This window comes from Trachurus japonicus, chromosome 3 (genome assembly GCF_045865225.1).
Source record: "Trachurus japonicus isolate A0001 chromosome 3, Traja_1.0".
Classification (NCBI taxonomy): domain Eukaryota; kingdom Metazoa; phylum Chordata; class Actinopteri; order Carangiformes; family Carangidae; genus Trachurus; species Trachurus japonicus.
The window spans coordinates 21,218,294-21,232,388 of NC_140909.1; the positions used below are offsets into that span (position 1 = coordinate 21,218,294).

At 41.2% G+C, this 14,095-nt stretch overlaps 1 pseudogene across 1 annotated transcript; it reads left to right on the plus strand.

Moving 5' to 3' along the window:
• The first annotated feature begins 824 nt into the window (after positions 1 to 824).
• LOC146989927 (xaa-Pro dipeptidase-like) lies at positions 825 to 13,511 on the plus strand (annotated as a pseudogene). The gene is made up of 15 exons (XR_015034668.1): positions 825 to 876; positions 1,757 to 1,940; positions 2,597 to 2,724; positions 3,403 to 3,466; positions 6,270 to 6,317; positions 6,593 to 6,654; positions 7,031 to 7,075; positions 7,982 to 8,057; positions 8,254 to 8,300; positions 8,679 to 8,746; positions 9,296 to 9,373; positions 9,639 to 9,787; positions 9,937 to 10,112; positions 11,228 to 11,411; positions 13,314 to 13,511. The product of XR_015034668.1 is annotated as a xaa-Pro dipeptidase-like (transcript).
• The last annotated feature ends 584 nt before the right edge of the window (positions 13,512 to 14,095 follow it).

The window sequence follows — 14,095 nt, forward strand, 5'->3', positions numbered from 1 at the left end:
TTTAGAATATTGAATCTACAAAACATCTTGTGCAGTTTCAGCCTCCCTGCCTCTCAATATTGCTGAATTGAAGGCTGCCTCATATGTTTAGTGAGTTTCCTAAGCCCCGAACACTTGACTGATGAAAGATTGTTCTTCTTTCCACTTCTAACTTGTAAACAATGAGATGTAGTACCCTGGTTTATAAAGCAGGTCCCCGTTGTTTGGAAACTCACTAAGCACCAGGAATAAAGAAGGTATGAATAAATAATACTGTCTCGTATGGTGTGCATGTTGAGGTATAAACACATTGTGTGCTCCCTGTAGATTACATAACAAGTTCAAATTCTCTAATTCTCTCAGCGCTAGTTCATTAATATTCACCACAGCTGATAAATTCATAAATTCACTGCTTCAGCACAGAAAGAATTGAAAACAGAATCTCAGGGTGACTCTGTAAGGTCAGATGAACTGAGCTATAGATAGATAGATAGATAGATAGATAGATAGATAGATAGATAGATAGATAGATAGATAGATAGATAGATAGATAGATAGATAGATAGATAGATTCCTTACTGCAACAATGTCACATTCAATTTTCATTAGTTGTTTTTTTTTTTTTTTGAAGAAACTAATTAAAGCAATCATTGTTTTGACTTCTCATCAGTCTTGTGCAGTGGCATTTGCTGACTGCAGCACTTCGTACACCACTGACAAATTTAGAAAAAAAAAAAAAAAAAAACAACCTCGGGACTTCCTCTCAATCTGTTTTCAATACAACTTGACGCCAGAAGCTAAATATCTCGGAAACCCGTGAACGCAGCACGGTCCCTGAGTCCCTGGCTGCGTCATGTGACAGTCTGGACCTGGACCCGACATGGCTGCAGCACCACAGTGAGTTTACTCCATGGATCTACAGTATTATAATACATCCATGGTTTACCCCTTTGATTCTCGACTGGGAAAGAAAATGTGTTTTAATTTAAAGGCAGATCACTTACGGAGTCGTTTTAGCTTTTTACCGCCACAGCGCAGCGGCACATCTAACGTCACTGTCTCGGTGACAGTAAATCAGTTGTCATGGAGATATATTATAGAGGTAGCCTACTACACTGTGTTATTATTGTGTATTTATATTTATAGAATATTTTCATGTGCACTTTCTCCAGGATCTAGTGAACAGAAATCCTTGAGCCGTAAAATACTGTGAGGTTATGGATTAACCTTTGGTTCTTTCCAGACTGAGTCAGATATGTTCTGTTTGTTATCTTATCTCTAAGGACACAGCCAGAGACCAAGACCTCTCAGTTACAATGTGGTCGATTTCTTACTCTCTGTATCCTAAACCGTTCTGAAGGCTGTGGTTCACCCACCTCTTCAGGCTCAGATCTACTGACCAAATCCTGAGGATTCACCCCACAGAACATAACGGTCTCAGCTCACTGCTCTGTGGATGCATGAATCTGAAGTCTCCATCAGATCATAGTGAAATGCAATCAGAAGAGCCCCCCATGTGTATAGGAATTTTGTTTTCTACTGTAATTATGGACAATTCAAGTTTTTTGTACCTAGGGTTGTGTGAAATAGTCATATGATATTAAATCCAAGCTATGTGGAAACGTGTTTTAGAAACTTTTAAAAATAGTTTTTAAGTACTAGTTGACTGAACAAGGATGTCAGTCACTGAATGATGGTGAGACAGTGAGGGTCAGATTTATGCCACTCTGCCCAAGTGCTCACCACCACCCAATCCCCTTTCTCCCTGCCCCTTCAGACCTGTCTACTGGCTGGGTAACGACACCCTGAGGGTGTCTGCTGCCCTTTTTGCCGAAAACCGTCAACGACTGTGCCGAGGACTGAAAGCCAAAGAGGGAGTGGTGCCAAAGTCAGTGGTGGTGCTGCAGGGAGGAGAGCAGAAGCAGAGGTACTGCACGGACACAGACCTCCTTTTCAGGCAGGTAAGTTGTCTTTATGTGACTCTGGGATTGCTGCAAAACTGAGGCTCAGATGAGGGTGGAAGGTTTTGCATTTATGAATCCGTCTATGTGACTCATACAGGTCCTGAGCCATCTCAAGTTAAAAGTCACTGGGCTCATTTCCTCTCTGTTGGTTGTTCCTTGATCCCTAAAAACCTTCAGAGGGTTTTCTACCGAGGTGACCTCACCGCACTTCTGTCAGGATCCGTCCACACAACGACATTCACTATTTTTAAACAAAACGATTTCTGTTCAGGCAACTGTTTAAGCTCCACCTCAGAACTGAAATCTGTCTCCACTAAAACATCTGAAAATTCACTCTACAGTACATGAGCAATCAAGTCCATCCAATCCAGAGTGGTCTTGGTGGGAGGTGGAAAAGTAAAGAGTTGAATTTGAAATGAAAACATGGTGGTGTGGACGTAGCCTTATAGTCGGGTCCAGCTCTGAGCTTCTCTGATAGTGTTAATTCCTGCTCTGTATTCACCAGTAAATCCAACTGGTCTGATAAGAGACAGCATCATCTCCTTTCCTCTTGTGTAATAATCTAACCAGAATATGCTGACACCCTGCTTTCTTCAAACTGACTATTACTGTTTCCTCCACTAATGTTCTGGCTGATTGTCTCACTTCTGTAGGAGTCTTTCTTCCACTGGGCCTTTGGAGTGACTGAGCCTGACTGTTATGGAGCCATTGATGTGGACACTGGGAAATCCATCCTTTTTGTTCCCAAACTGCCTGAAAGCTATGCCACTTGGATGGGAGAGTGAGTCACACTAATCCTCAAAGAGCTGTGGACATGGCCAACAATCATCACCAGCCGCTCCTGAGCTGTGATCTCTAACTCGGAGAAGGGGTTGAAAAAGTCTGATGAGTCAAATCATATTTGTATTAGATTAGTTCATTATATATTCAGCCAAACTACGTATAAGTATTTTTGTCATCAGTGATATATTTGACCTCAGTGATACAAATGCCCTTTAGTATTTTCAGTGCACATGCTACACAATACATTTAGATGTACAGTATGTGTTGATTAATTTTCTTGGACATTTTTAATCCTCTTGTGAAATTCTAAAACAACAACTTGTCAAAATGACACGAACGTGCAGAGGAACAAGAGTCATTTACACATCTGTCTACTTTCTTTGAAAACCTGATGACGAGCTGATCGCTGCACTCGGCAGATTTTGTGAGCACAGTTACAAAGAAGTTAATGAGTAAAACTGTGATGCTGCTGAAACAACCTGCAGATTATTGACCATGTCACATGTTAGTAGGCTACTTCTCTGATCTAAAACCTCAATCTGTTGTCAGCTGATGGGTCACCCAGGAGATATGTGATCAGATTTCAATGCACTTCTCTCTTTATTCAGTTTGTTTAAATTTTCTTGGTCTGTTTTTGTTCTTTTCTTTACCACCTGTGTGTTTTGTGTGTTGACAGGATCTTTTCTAAAGAGCACTTCAAGGCAAAGTACGCTGTTGATGAGGTGAAATACACCTGTGATGTAAGTCAGTCTCTGCTGCTGTTGGCCTCCGTGTGTGTGTGTGTGTGTGTGACAGAGAGTGACCTTGTAACTGAACCTTGATGTGAAGTCACCCAGCTATGAAGTAACAGGAAAGGACATCAGTGTCTCCATAGACTGTTTTAAAGGTGAAAGTCATCCTTCTCTTATTTGAACCTCCTGGCAAAAAGAAAACCCAAACAAACAATGGTTTTGGTGTCACCAGAGGCACCAGATACACTTTGGTCCAGAGTCTGGACCTGCATCATTATCTGCTCAACTCAACGATTTAATTCAAGGGGATTAAAACAAAAATAAACATGCATGGATTTCTTTAGACATAATCTCTACAGTCTGTGTGCCTTTTGCATGTGTTTAGATGTGCTTGTGCACAGATTTGTGTGAGAGGATGTAAAATCTTTGGGGGGAAAGTCATGACACCAGTGGATGTGTGAGAAAATGTTGACAGTAGACGTGCTCAAACAAAGATTGTAGAGCATCAGAGTGATAATTAAATTTGTTGCAACAGTTCAGCAGTGTGCACATCTCTGGCCACCAAAACTCTACATGGGGGTTGGTTTTGATTTTTCACTCTAAATGTGCAACCTGCACCTTCGTCCTCTTCTTTTTAACCATCTAGTCTAAAAATACACCCACCTCTTCAAACTGTCTGTACTTGCGTACTTTGAGACTTGGTAGGTGTTGACAGCAGATTCCCAGGAGAGATTTATTAGACGGCTGACAGCTTTTTAGACATGTTGAAAATGTGCACGTTGACAAATCAAAATAATATTTTCAGGCTACAATAAAACAACTACCACCGGCCAACAAATCACTGGGAGATTTGCATTGAAAATGATCACATTCAATTTCTATATTCACGCTGTAACCCTGTGATGACTCACCCGCTGATATTTCAGGTATTTTTACACCTGCCTGAGGTGTTAGATTTTCTAATTAGTCACAGTTTGAGGTGCAGCCTCACTGATCTGCAGTTTAATATTAGAAAACATGAAATCATATAATAACTGCCTCTGCGTTTGTTTAGCTAATTCTGTCATCTAATGAGACACAGACACTACTATTGACAGTTCAGTTGGCAGTGCTGCCTACAGAAGGACTAAAGAAGCAGCAATGTGTAATACACCAGGTAAAAGAGACCAAAGATAAAACATCAAACATGATGCAAAAGTATTTGACAACAGGTAAAGAGCAGCAATTGAACATGAAAGAACAATAACAAAGAAGCACTTCTCTATCTTAAACATCTGAAGAGTTCATATTTCAAATTATTCAATGCAGGAGTTTGTGGAGAAAGATCATGTTTGAAGCATCTGGCAGCTGAGTTTATTGCTGTAGAGGTTTCATATCAATAGTTTTGTATCTGTTACAATACTGTTGGAAAATTTCAAGTATGTGCAGCGAGTCACACTTGCTCTCAAATTTATCTTTCTCAGCTGAAAGTCAGCTCTTCAATTTTAAAAATGATCACATTGATTTTTGTTATTTGTGAGTTTTGTCACACTTCAGAAAAATCCTCATTACTGTGAAAACTTCAAAGTTCAGTTTTTACTGACTGTGTTTTACTCAGCTGCAAACTGTATTTGTGAAAAGATTTAAAATGAAATGCATTCAAGACTCATTCATGTCTCTCATTTTTCATATTTTCAGTCAAAACGTGATGAAGTGGTTGAGGCAGTTTATTTTATGTTCTGATGATATTGTCGCAGCTGATCACCAATTAAAAATATGTGGTCATGTGTAAAGGTTGAATATGGAGAATTACCAGAATAGCACCATCTATTGATCAGAGTTAGGAACAACAACAACAACAGAAAAAATATTCCTGCAGTCATAGCCAAACCAAAAACCAAAGTGTAACACACCGTTGCTAGGGATACAGCTCTGATCAGAGGAGCACAGAGGAGAAAAACTATGCAGGATATTTTCCTTATGTTTCATTTTTACCTTCATTAAACAGCTTAAGACTAATTATGATGTTAGATAAATGACTGGGAGGGAGAGTGGAGGCTGAAAAACCAAACCTGCATGATCAGAGCCTCTGACCCGGTGTCACAGCCGGTCTTGGTGGCACCACGAGTCCGCGACACAAACGTGCCCTGTAAACCGTTATCTCTTGTTTATGACACATAAGACTACACAATACACATCGTAACATGTATATGATAATCCATCGATCCACCCATTGTTGAAAACAAATGCACACGACCGGGAGGAGGGTTAGCAAAACAGCGGAGAAGTGACCCCCAATGCAGCTACTAGCTGGTACGAGGTAAACAAGAAGTCATTGTCGTACCCGTCGAAATTTCTTAAATTATTTAATTCAGACTAAATATAATTTTTTATGGAAAAGCAATACGGCACCCCTCTAAACGCCCCGTGAATGTTTTTTTTGTTTTTTTAAATATAGCTTATTCAACCTTTTAATATCTAATCATTTAAACCGTGGCAATTAGTCCAGTGTCTAAAAAACAGCAGAGACAATGCAGTGAATGCTTTAGGAACCAGTTTTAATAATAAAGACAGCATCACCACAGCACCTGCGAACACAGTCAAGGATCTGTTATCTGACATTTTGGCTGTCGGCAGAGGAGTAATATTGTCTCTTGAGCTTTGTCATTCAGTTTTCTGCCGAGTACAGAGAGACCGTGAAGCCACAATGGCGCCTGTCAGAGTGACCTTTATTCTGCAGCATGAGAGGAGAATAAAACTGGAACTTGTTGTTTGTGCTGCTCTGTTGTTGTTGTTGTCTCTGTCTAATTACTCCATGTCTTCTTCCATCCAGATTGTTGATGTCCTGTCCAGCCTGAAACCAGCTGTGCTCCTGACTCTGGTATGCATCACGTACTCCTTCCTGATTCCAGCCACTGATACATTTGCTCAGTAGCAGGTGACGGCTCACAAGTATTTTCCTGAACCAGTGTTGGTTGGTGGTTTGTAAAAGTTCCAGTCAGACCCTGTGTTAGCTGCTACTGAAGATGTATTGTGAGACTTTAAATCAAGTCCCGTGACTAACTCTACAGTTGTTCTTTGGTTGAATATAAACCAACTTAATGCACTCTACTGACACTTGAATGCACTCATCATGATGTTTTTCTTTCCACACAGCGAGGACAGAACACAGACAGTGGGAGCATCTGCCGTGAAGCCTCCTTTGAAGGAATTAGTGGGTGCGTTTAATTGGCATCAATTTGCATTAACATAATTATACTTTGTTTGTGGAGGCTATTTTTTCCTTTTTGGAACCAAGGATACAACAGACTGTTGTGAATACCGATTGTTACTGATTAAACCCATTCTGAATATAATTAATTAAGCAATGAATCTCGCTTTTGCTTGTTAGTAGTCGATTGATGGCAATGTTACTGTTGTCCTTAGCACTGGTCTTTGTTCTTGTTTTAACTACACAGTTTTATCTACTCCACACTCTGACCCCAACTGCTTTGAAAAATAACTAAAATACTTATTTCAAAGGTCATATCATCAGATGACTTTGTATTAATTATGCTGTTCTGTCTTCTTACTTTTTTTTTTTTTTTACATCAGCTTCCAAGTAAACAACACTCTTCTACACCCAGTCATTGTGGAGTGGTAAGTAATCAAAAGTTGTTTTATCATATTACTGACAAAGTCGAACCTAATATATGAAGAAGACCAACAGTGTTTTCACTCAGATTCTTTTAAAACATAAAAACCTCTGCAATTACAGCTGCCTAGTCAGGTAACTGTGTGTGTACAATCAGAAACAGGGGCTTCTCTCTGAGTTGTATTTTCCTCCGTCTCAGAGTCAGGAGCCAGTGCGCACAGATGTAATGGACTTCGTGCTCGCCTGCTTGTCCTTGGCATTAGTGTGCACCCTCCAGATGAATTGACATTTTCTGAAATAAGGAGGAATGTTTTGCAGGCACACCTCCTGGGGAGACAGACTTGATAGATTGATTTAACTTTCATTAGCGTTGCTATTGGTTACCACTGCTTTGTGTAATTTGCTCGGTTCTATTATCGTAGAGATCCGTAATACTCTCCAGTATGTATTTACCCAAGCTGTTTAAGGTCCAGCTACTTTTCATCTAACTCAAATAAATAAGCAGACACAACACTTGATTTGTAACATGGTGAAAAACCTTAAATTTAAAGACTGTGTTAGATTCTGTTCTGGTTTGATACACTGTCATCAGCGCTGCAGCGCTAGATTATGAGATCATTTCCCTCTGGTATTTCAACAAATGACAGATCCCTTTTTATAGGCAACATCTCCGGGAAAGATGGAGGAAACATTTGTTCTCTGCATCAGGTGCCGTATTAGCAGTGTATTTTTAAATAGATTACAAAGTCACTGTGTCACAATAGAAATGCAGCATTCCTTTAACTTAACGTGTATGAATTCTTTATGGTGCTCCACTGTACTGACTTCATAGTGTGCATCAATAAACTGGTAGTGTTATGATCAGAGCGGGAGAGATCTGGTGTCTCACTTCTTGATGTCTTTGTCTGCAGCCGTCTCCTTAAGACTGATATGGAGCTGGAGGTCCTGCGCTACACCAACAGGATTTCCAGTGAAGCCCACAAAATGGTGAGGTCCTTGTTTTTCAATTACAATTCATTTTAAATCAAACAATAAAAGACAGAAATGGAAAGTTCAGAACTTGAAATAATTAAAATATTAGGTATAGATGGACATCAAGGTCGAGTTCAAATAGGCTGAAAACGCATCAGCCCAGTAGTTTTTACGTTTACTAACCGCATAAAATCACATGTTCTCACTGTAGGTTATGAAGCATGTGAAACCTGGACAGAAGGAATATGAAATGGAGAGGTAAGTGCTTCATTGTGTCAGTGTTATGTGTATTAGCTGATGACTTTGCCTTCAGACTTTACACCTAGCTGGTTCAACCAGCAGAGCGTATAACCCCAATAAGTGTGTAATTGTTTTATTGGTGCACATGAATAAGTATTTTCTGCTCTCCTATTTGTTGAGAGTGTGTAAGGTTTGGGCACTTGCTTCACATGCCTCTTATGAAAATGGTAGATGTGTTACTGTCAGGTGACCATAATGCTTTATTGTCTGCCTGTATTAAAAACAGGAAAAGGTATCAATTGTGATGACAGACTTTTATGGACACAGGGTTATAGTCAAACAAGTTTTGAAACCTTGTAGTTACAATGAGGGAAGTTGCTTTTCCCTTTTTTCCAGCTTGTTCCAGCACTACTGCTACACCAAAGGAGGGCTGGCTACACCTCATACAGTTGTATCTGTGGAATGTAAGTCTTAAATCTGCTCTTGCTTTAAATCTAACTTAGTTTCTTACTTTAACTGCTTTTTATGTGTTTTAATTAATTGTACACATACCCTGAAAAACAACAAGAACATTAAAAAAAAAAAAAAGTGACCCTGCTGAGTCTCCAGCATCTTGTCATCTGAAACATGTTCACTAACACAGTACAACACGTTCATGTTGTCAGGTTGTTGCTAGCTCGCAGCATCACTATGGATGAAGAATTCTGAGATGTTGTTAATCGTGCTCTGGCCTTTTGTGCTAAAGGTCATGTATAATGAGCACCTTCAGAGGGTTGTTTCTCAAGAGTCCATGTCCAGGAGGATGCAGTCCTGAAAAACACTGTTCCCTTCATTCTTCGTTCTTCTATGTGTCTGCCCAAAGTACTTTATCCTGACATTACCAACTTGATTATGTAATTGTTTTTGTTTGTTTTTTATCTTGTAATCAGGGCGTCATTGAAAAAGAGAGCTTGCTCTCAACTGGCTTCCCTGAATAAAAGGCTTGAAATGAAGTGAAATAAAATCATGTATAGGGGCCATAATTCCTCTGTTATCTGTTACGGTCATCCTGGGGCTCTCAATGACAAGACAATTGAGGATGGAGACATTTGGTGAGTAACTTTTGATAGGTTTTTAACTTTTCTGCAGCTTTTAGCTTGTGACACACTCTCAAACTCAACAGATGCTCTCAAAGCAAGAGCTGTTGTGTCACTGTCAGACCAATTCTCAACATGCCAAAGTCCACAGCTGCTGTGAAATGCTCCTCGGTCAAGTGTCTGCAGAACTGTAAACAGCTCAAAAACATTTTGGGCACAAACTCACAGCACTTTGGAAATACATTTGACTGAATCAATGCTGATGTCTTGTGCCCTGCAGTCTGTTTGACATGGGTGGAGAGTACTACTGCTACTCTTCTGACATCACCTGCTCCTTCCCAGCCAATGGCAAGTTCACCCCAGACCAGAGGGCCATCTATGAAGCTGTCCTCAAGTCATCCCTAGCTGTCATGGCTGCCCTCAAACCAGGTTAACATTGTTAAACTTATAACTTATACGAAAGTAAAGTGAATGAAAGTAATCATACTTGTCCTTATCTTTCTTTCCCATACCTATGTATTCTTGAATCCTTTGGACTTTAAAATTGGTTAAAAAAATAAAAGTGTTTTTCGTTGAAGGTGTGAAGTGGACTGACATGCACCGCCTGGCTGACCGGGTTCACCTGGAGGAGCTGGTGAAGGTCGGCATCCTGAATGGCAACGTGGAGGACATGATGAAGGTCCACATGGGCTCCGTCTTCATGCCCCACGGCCTGCTGGGTATTGATGTGCACGATGTGGGAGGCTACCCTGAAGTGAGAGGACACAAAATCTAAAATCTCAGATTCCTCACATTACAACCATCCAGTAGACAGAGGAAGAAAAAAACGCACTTCTTGTTGCTCCAGGACAGATGTGTCATCAATAATAGAGAGGCCTTCAGTGCTGAAGTGAGAGTGGAACAAAGACAGGCCAAGCTGCAGTAACAAGTTCAGGACGAGGGCAGGAGAGAGAAAGGGGTCACATGTTGTCTGAACTCTGAACACAGATGGGCTGCGTTCCAAAAGCGGGTTGAGTCGCCCTCGTTCACTTGCCCTCAGCACTTGCCCTCGGGGGAATCCCCACCGCCATCATAAGGGCTGTTCCATTTCTCTAAACAGCTGAAGTGAACTTGGTGAGATCGACCCTTGAGGGCTGAGTGATCAAGTCAACATCGATGGTCACTCCATAGCTGTATATCACCCACAATGCATTGCAGTGGTGCACGAAAAATACGTCCATGCGGTGGCGATGATGAACCTCAAGCACCAGTTGTGTGTTTACCACCAAAGAAGAAAATAAATGAAAGGGGTCAGTAAATATTAAATTCAATAAACTAGTTCAGCAGTGACATGTCAGAACAAACAATTTACAAGGGGTAGGCTAGTAGAGATATATAATAGGCAAACTTATTTGTCACAAAAAAACGTGTCTAAAGAGCCTTAATCTGACGTTTCATATTCACATAGTTGCTGTGCCTGTGTTGATGTGTAGTTTAAGGGATTTTAATCAGGATTGGTCTGATGATGAAGCAGAGCTCATCATCAGTGACAGACAGAGAGAAAGAGTAGTATATATTGAAATTATAGAAATTATAGAGTATTGAATTAAATACTTACTTAAGAGGCAGTACAGCGCTACATGTGGTCGACCAGTGATTGTCCCAGCTGTTAGTGAACGAGGGCAGGTGCGTTCCGTTTACCTCTTCTACTCCTCCCCCGCCCACTTTCCCTCCACTCTCCAAGTGGCCTCCGTGTGACGTCATAGCAAGGGCTGAGGGCAAGTGAGCGAGGGAAACTCAACCTGTTTTTGGAACGCAGCCATGGTGTCGGCCATGTACAAAGACCGAGTCTTGTGTATCTTAGCTTTAATAAACTGTGTTGCTTCTCAGGGGACAGAACGCATCAATGAGCCTGGACTGAGGAGTCTTCGTATGGGCCGCCTGGTGCAGGAGAGGATGGTCCTCACTGTGGAGCCTGGCATCTACTTCATCAACCATCTGCTGGACCAGGCCCTGGCCAACTCCACCCAGAGCTGCTTCATCAACAACCAACCGCTTCTGTGGGTTTGGAGGGGTCAGTCTGCTGCTTGTGCTTTATCTGGTTGTGATTGTTGGATTTGATTCACCAAGTAGATGGTGAAGTAAAGAATTAATTTAGTTCACGGCCATGCTGCGTTAGTCATCTTGTGATATTTCAGGAACCAGGCCTGGACTGGCCATCGGGGGGACCGGGAGGTTTCCCGAAGCGCCGGCCTATGATTGGCCTGCTGGCCTGCGTCTCTCTCTCTCTCTCTCTCTTTTTTTTTTTTTTTTTTAAAGTCTGCCGGTCAGCCGGAGCCGTGGCTATCTGACTTTTTTTTTCTAAGTCAGAGAGGCAGGCCTGGCCAATCAGAGGCCACTCAGGCCAGTAGCATGTGAGGAGGACAAAGCGATTGGTTTGTTTTGATTAACACCCGCCCCAACAGTCCGTATCAACCACACAGACAGCGTGCGGAGGAAGGGGTGTGTGTGTGGTGTGTCTGGTACTTACTTGTGTGTGTAGGGAGCGCCGAGCAGAGAGGGAGAGTCGAGGCTTTGACTATTAAACCATGGACCCCAACCCGGGTAAAAAAAAAAGAAAAGGCGGTGCCGAGAGTGAGAGAGAGAGAAAAAGAAAGGCGCTGGAGGAGGATGTGGCCAAATGCAATTGACAATTTTATTCAGCCCCCCCCCAGCCAAGATACCTCTGCAAGTAAGTTATCTAAAAAAAAAACCAACAACAACAACAAAAACTGGTTCTTGTCAGAAGTCTTTGAGGTCCAGGGACCTGGGTCCTTGAGGCTGTACACTTTTACACAGTAGGCTATAGGCCCTGGCCATGAAATTAAACAAGCCACTTTTTTATTTACTGTTATCATTCCATTATTATGTATATAAATACAAGGGCAAATTAAGTGAGACATAGGCTACACTATCTTACTGTATGAACTATAGTGTATGGAAAAACACTGTAAGCATACAGTATGTTTGCTATTCAAATGTGGTGATGGTGATGACTTGAGTCCTGCTGGTACTTCAGGAGAAGCCAGTGCAGAGCAGTTGGCAGAAGGTACAGAATCATTTCTAGAGCAACAACATGCAAGTTGCAGACATAACACCAACAGGCACTGCCATTTGACATAAATGGCTCTCATTTGTAATACGGTAATAGCTGCCATTCTATTAAGCACTAGTGGTGTTGAATTTTGCTGTCTGTTGCTGACTTGCTGTTATATATCCCAGCCCTATATTAGAATATGAGTCAATATTATGTGATTGCTTATTAGGAATACTCTCGGACTGGATTATACATTGCGTCTATCAGTGCGTGCATGTTCTGTTCTGTGAACATGTATTCAAAGGCTGTCCCCTCATAGCTGATTAATTGTTTGATTTGGACTTTGTTGTCTTTGTTTATTAGGTTATATTGCAGGCTACACATAAAAATATATGCCAAAGAGGCAGTTGACATTCCACATGATATGACTTTTATGTAACCTTGGCACTGCTTTAAACCTTTATTCTCTTCTAGTAAGTGTGTTAGTGGATGGATTTTGCTGAGGATTGTTGTGTTACTGTATTTACCAGCCCGGCCCCAAACACAAAAGTTACTGTATATTCCTAACTTAGTTTGTACATAGGTCCCATATTTGAACTTCTATTTGGAATGCACTGTGTGTGTGCGTGTGTGCATGCGTGCCAATGCATGTAGGTGTGGGCGTGAACGTGCGCGTGTGGGCAAGGCCAGGGTGGCCTGGTTACATGACTGACTCCTGGCCTGAAAAAGTTTCCCAGTCCGGCCCCGTCAGGATCTCTCTGGGGGAACTTCATTACAAAGACTCAAAATGTCTAATAGGATAAAATGATGGATGAGCTGATGACATTTTGTCAAACACCACATTCAGCAAAAAAAAAGTCCAACATGTTTAACTGACCACTGTTTCACTAATGTGTGCAGGTCCGGATCGAGGAAAACATAGCAGTAACTGTGAATGGTATGGAGCTGCTGACCTGTGTCCCTCGCACCGTGGAGGAGATCGAGGCTTTCATGGCCGACTCTGAAAAACTATCAGCCCCGTCGTCACCAATGAGAAAGCCTGAAAATGATCTTTTCAGGCCAGAGGTGTGCACTGCAAAATAATGCAGTACCCTCTCCCTCACAGCTCAGTTACACATCAAATACATAATTGAGAGGATTAATGCATGACTAAGCAAAAACACAAAATCATAATACGTAGTACAGTATTTTATACAGTTATACAGTATTTTCATGACGGTTTTATAAGGTTTGGAAAATTGTAATGTGAAGGGTTATGTGAATGTGAAGCAACAGTCGCTGGGTGACTGATGCCCTGGTCCAGTAACACTTGATTTCTGTGCCTCCAGAAAAGAGATTTAACTTTTTCAAGATAATTCTTATTCTTCTATGTTCCTCTTTAAATGTAAATATTGATTCACAAGAAATGTGTGAAATTGAATTAAAACTTTTGATTTGCAACTGGTTTTTTTGTTTGTTTTTTTTGTTTAGAAAATAATTATTTTATAAAAAATCACACAGATCAGTGCATTGAAAGTTTCTGTGAACCAAACAACTAGAGCGGACTGTTCCCCTGTGACAGATGAAAATTTCTCTGCAGCGCTGCTGCCACATGTAATGGCCGGATGATGGGATGTGGGCACCAGAAACCTTGAAAAGGATTTTGTCAGAAAGCAGGTCAGCAGTTTGGAGTCTGCTGGGAA